The sequence below is a fragment of the Penaeus vannamei genome, chromosome 22 (genome assembly GCF_042767895.1).
Source record: "Penaeus vannamei isolate JL-2024 chromosome 22, ASM4276789v1, whole genome shotgun sequence".
Classification (NCBI taxonomy): domain Eukaryota; kingdom Metazoa; phylum Arthropoda; class Malacostraca; order Decapoda; family Penaeidae; genus Penaeus; species Penaeus vannamei.
Genome location: NC_091570.1, coordinates 12,226,893 through 12,231,892, shown reverse-complemented (window position 1 = coordinate 12,231,892; position 5,000 = coordinate 12,226,893). Strand labels below are relative to the sequence as shown.

General features: G+C 44.1%; 1 protein-coding gene across 6 annotated transcripts in view; it reads left to right on the top strand.

Moving 5' to 3' along the window:
• Positions 1 to 5,000, top strand: part of ZnT63C (zinc transporter 63C) — a 192,589-nt gene that overhangs the window by 157,846 nt on the left and 29,743 nt on the right. The gene's annotated exons all lie outside the window — the stretch shown is intronic.

The following is a 5,000-nucleotide window of genomic DNA, read 5'->3' as shown; positions in this document are numbered from 1 at the left end:
GTCGGGGGGCGGCGGGGCGGGGCGGGGGGGGGGGGGGGGAGGCTGGGGCGACTCACGTGACCGGCTCTGGTCACATGGCACTCCGCTTTTTTGTTGCACCCGGGGGTTGCATGGCCGCAACTAGTACATTTAGGCATGTATTCATGCATATACATACATGTATACAGATATACATTGTGCGTGTTTGTGTGTGTTTATGTATGTACATTTTATATATATATATATATATATATATATATATATATATATATTACACACACACACACACACACACACACACACACACACACACACACACACACACACACACACACACACACACACACACACACACACACACACACACACACATACATACAAAAATACATTTACACATATACATATACACTGTATACGTGGAATGTAGACTGGGTAGCAACAAAATACATAACCTGGGAATATTGGTACAACAATGGGGTATCTGGTGCTTCTGTGACAGTTTTTATTGGTAACGTCTTGGCCTGCAGATTCCCCAGTCACCACGCCCACTTTGCCGCACATGTCTATTACTTAACACGTCTCACATTTATACCATCTACTGTGCCACACGTGTGTACCAAAGGCGCTGCTGTTTGTTTGCATCATCTAGAATGAATTCGAATGAGAGGGACCAGATGCACACAGACGCGCTCTTTGCGGACACAACGTTGTACAAAAGAGAGAGACAGACACATGTTGAAGGAGTGAGATAGAGAAAGAGAAGGAGTGAGAGAGAAAGAGTGAGTGAGAGAAAGAGAGTGAGAGAGAAAGTGAGTATGAGAGAGGAAGAGTGAGTGAGAGAGAGAGGAAGAGTGAGTGAGAGAGAAAGAGTGAGTGAGAGAGAAAGAATGAGTGAGAGAGAAAGAATGAGTAAGAGAGAATGAGTGAGGAAGAGATATAAGAAGAAAAGAGAGAGAGAGAAAGAGAGAGAGAGAGAGAGAGAGAGAGAGAGAGAGAGAGAGAGAGAGAGAGAGAGAGAGAGAGAGAGAGAGAGAGAGAGAGAGAGAATGTTACACTGTATCTTTTATGATATTAGCAAGCTGTATAAAGACTGATTCAGTTAACTTTAAAAAAGCTTTTTGTTTAAGATTCTCCATCTCCACAGAACATTACGCCATGTGTTGGTATTTCTCCATCCGCTATGTTACTGTGACTCACATCATGCTGTACAGTAACGTAAAATGAAAAAAACGAACTGGTAATGAGCATTGCATCACATGTTATTTTCATGTTTTATCTTTGTTAACTCCATGATATACACTTTACGTTCGTGCTAGTTTCCTTGTAGCGATGAAAGAAATATGATTTATGAATTATTTATCCGACCGGCCAATGTTTCTTTGCAACACGCGACGCCATACCGGGCGCTTGACAGCTATAGTACCCGCTGGTTCAACTCTCAGTGCTGGCTAAAATATGGCCCTCGCCGGACAATGTTATTTTGTCGTTCCTGTGAGCTTGAACGGGATTTCCGAGGCTGAACGAGTAAAAATCGTATTTTATAGTTTTAGAAACACATATACACACACACTCTCTCTCTCGCACTCTCACTCTTACTCACTCAATGTCACACACACACACACACACACACACACACACACACACACACACACACACACACACACACACACACACACACACACACACACACACACACACACACACACACACACACACACACACACACACACACACACACACACACGCGCGCGCGCGCGCGCGCGCGCGGAGGAAAATATGGCTTCCCTTCAATTTGAAGGGCTCGTAGGTGGAACGCATCTCCGAATGAAAAATATGTAGTTAAAGAACAACGCAGCCGGAGATGAGAAAACTTTGGTCGGATTTATGTGCAATCCTACGGGGGCGGCTGTTGCGTCTCTCGGAATCCTCGAATCCAAAGAGAAGGAATCCTCGCAGGAAAATACTCGCTCGGTTGCCACGATCATCGCAAAAGGCCGATTTTTTGGTCGGTTGGCGGGAAACGTGGAGGGAGGAAAGCAGGAAAATTTAGTTCGTGCGCTTTGCAGGCGAGCTTGTTAAGAGTTGTTGATTGGCCAATTGGTGTTTATGCAAATTACGGGGTCAGACGTCGAGGGAATTTGCGAATAGGTTTTCGATCAAATGTTGGATCAAGAGGGAGCATCTGCATTTATATTATGCGGAAATAAAATGATCAGACTCATTCAGCTCATTTGGGACATTTAATTTTATTGGAACAACGGCTGTAACGATGTAAAAAAAGTGTTTATTGGTTTACGTATCCAACCGGGAAGTCACCCACGGTTTGTGACAGGGAACAATCAGGTTAGCCGGTGATTTCCACATTCACGCCGCCGCAAATGGTCTTCAACTTCGGTACGTGTTGAACCAGTCTATAGACCCTGCGTTGAACCTCACTGGTCTGGCGGTTCGTTGGTGAAACTACGTGGCCGCTGTATGATCGCCTGTGACACACACAATGTATATATATATATATATATATATATATATATATATATATATATATATATATATAATATATGTGTGTGTGTGTGTGTGTGTGTGTGTGTGTGTGTGTGTGTGTGTGTGTGTGTGTGTAATGTATATATCATATATATGTATGTGTGTATATATAGATATGTATATACATGTATATATTTGTATCTATCTATCTATCTATCTATCTTTCTATATATATATGTATATATAGACATACATTCATATATAAGTAGACTTCGATCGTAATTTGGGGTCACTATTGGCGGGGTCTCAGCTGCTACCCTCCCAAGGTCGAGCTTGTCCCCTCAAGCTCTACATTTAGTTCCCCGTAAGCGCCATTAGCAGTGATTCCACATCCCTGCTAAAATCTATTTTCCCCCCAAGGACCACATGCTCAACCTGTATATACTGTCGTGTAGGGAGCTGTGTGTTTAGCTTCGAACACAAGTAGGCCTAACCTACTTCTTATCCCTCCTCCACCATCTTCCTCTATACATTTCCTGACATATCGGTATAGAGTGGGAAGCTGTGGGCTCAGTTAGCAGTGAGTCGGGAAATGTATTGATGTATGGGAGGTGGGTCTCGTGGCAGCGCGTGGTGTCTGTGTACGTGTGCGTGTGTGTGTGTGTGTATTCGAGTGCGTGTCCAGTGTGTACGTGTCCCCTCCATAGAAACACGTTTCGAATCCAGGTAACTCCCCCTCTCTCTGCCCCCCTTCTACCCCCTCCCCTCTATGCACTGCCCTGACACTTCCCTCAATCGATCGCTCCGTCTCCCAGCCCGTACTCGACTGATAACTTGAATTGTAGTTTTCTTATCTTTTGGATGCGCGTATGCATTTGTTTACATTGACTGATAAAGATAGGGTGGAGAGGAGATCAGAGCAGAAGATTAAACGGAGGAAAAAGCGCCTTACAGAAGAAAGATGTACCAAAAACGTGTGTAGCTACGGACGGCGGGCCGAAGCAAGGTGCCGTGTGCAGCAACAGCAGCGGCGGCGGCGGCGGGAACCTGAGGTGACGTGTGGATAACGCTACTAGGAAACACACACGCACACGGCACCTAGGCTCATGCTCGCTCACACGCGCACACGCAGATATCCAGACACATACATGGACACTCTTGTGCGCACGAAAATACACGTACATAGACATAGACGCAAACACAAACACTCACACTTCCTTTCGCACACGCACCAACACTTATGTTCACTAACACTCACACGGACACATGGGACCGCGCTCACCTACATTGCCGGGAGTTCCGCTACGAGAAAAAAAGTGGAGAAAAAAGAAATATTCAAAATAAGAGGTAACTGCAGCTGCCATGTCAATTTGCAGGTGCACAGTCGTTGATTGTGGACTGAATAGTGATTATATGATTTTTGTATTTTTTCAAGAATTGTAGACTTGCATATCGATAAATGAATAACTAGCTGCGGCTATACAATTCCTTGTAGTTCTGCGAAAGATGCTTTTAAAACAAATTCAAAACAAGTTTCCGCTTGAATCGCCATAGTCTGAATTGCAGGGGATTTAATAGATTCTAATTTCCAAGTGACCACGATTGCCATAATCTCGTGAAGATCCACAATGTAGGGTTGTATGACTACCTCCGGCTGGTATTTTGGCTGACGTCCACCGCTCTCCCTCAGCCTCGTGGGGCCGTGCGCAACATCTCACCTTTAAGGAGATGATTTACAAATATTTTATTTCTCATTTTTTTCCCAAACTACATAAGAGCAAATGCATCTCGTCTTAATACCCCTTTATATAGCAGTGCAATAATGAGTACATTAAAAGTTGTGAAAGCTTATTGTAAGTGAATCCGTGGTTGGGGCCCGTGTGCAGCAGTGACGTCACGGCTACGTGTCGATGACGTCGGCATGACGCAAAGCGCGGGCGCTGCGTGCTTCGGGGAAAGGAGATAGTGAAAAAGATCCGCCACACTTGTGATCTGCAATATCGGTTTGGACGCGTGGCTTGATATTATTATTTCCATTTTTAAAAAGCGGGTTCTGTGTTCGAAACCCACGATGAAATTAATTTGGGCGTTGTAATTAGAATGGGTAAATGTGAGCCCGTGTAATCTCTTGATGCAAGCGTCTTTTACTTCTTTTGATAATATAATGTTAGACAATCAAAGAGAGAGATCAGAGCGAAAATCAGAAGAAAAGGGGAGAAACAAAGGAGATGAAAAAGAAGGAGAAATGAGGTGAAAAGGGAAAAGAGTAAATGCGTAACAGGGATATGGAAGAAGGGAGGAAAAGGGAAAGAAGGGAATATTCACAAGAAAAAATGAATCGTTGTTCCACATGGAATTACTTCTCGCGGGCTCCTGATGAAGAGATGCGGCGGCAGGCCTTAAAAACCTAACGAGGCGGGAGAGCGCAGTTAAATTATTACTTTAAACTTTCCAAATTTTAATCTAAAACAGAGCGATCTTGGGATGTAATGAGGATGTGAGCCAAGTTTCTTCCCACAAACTTGCGTAAGCTTATGTGC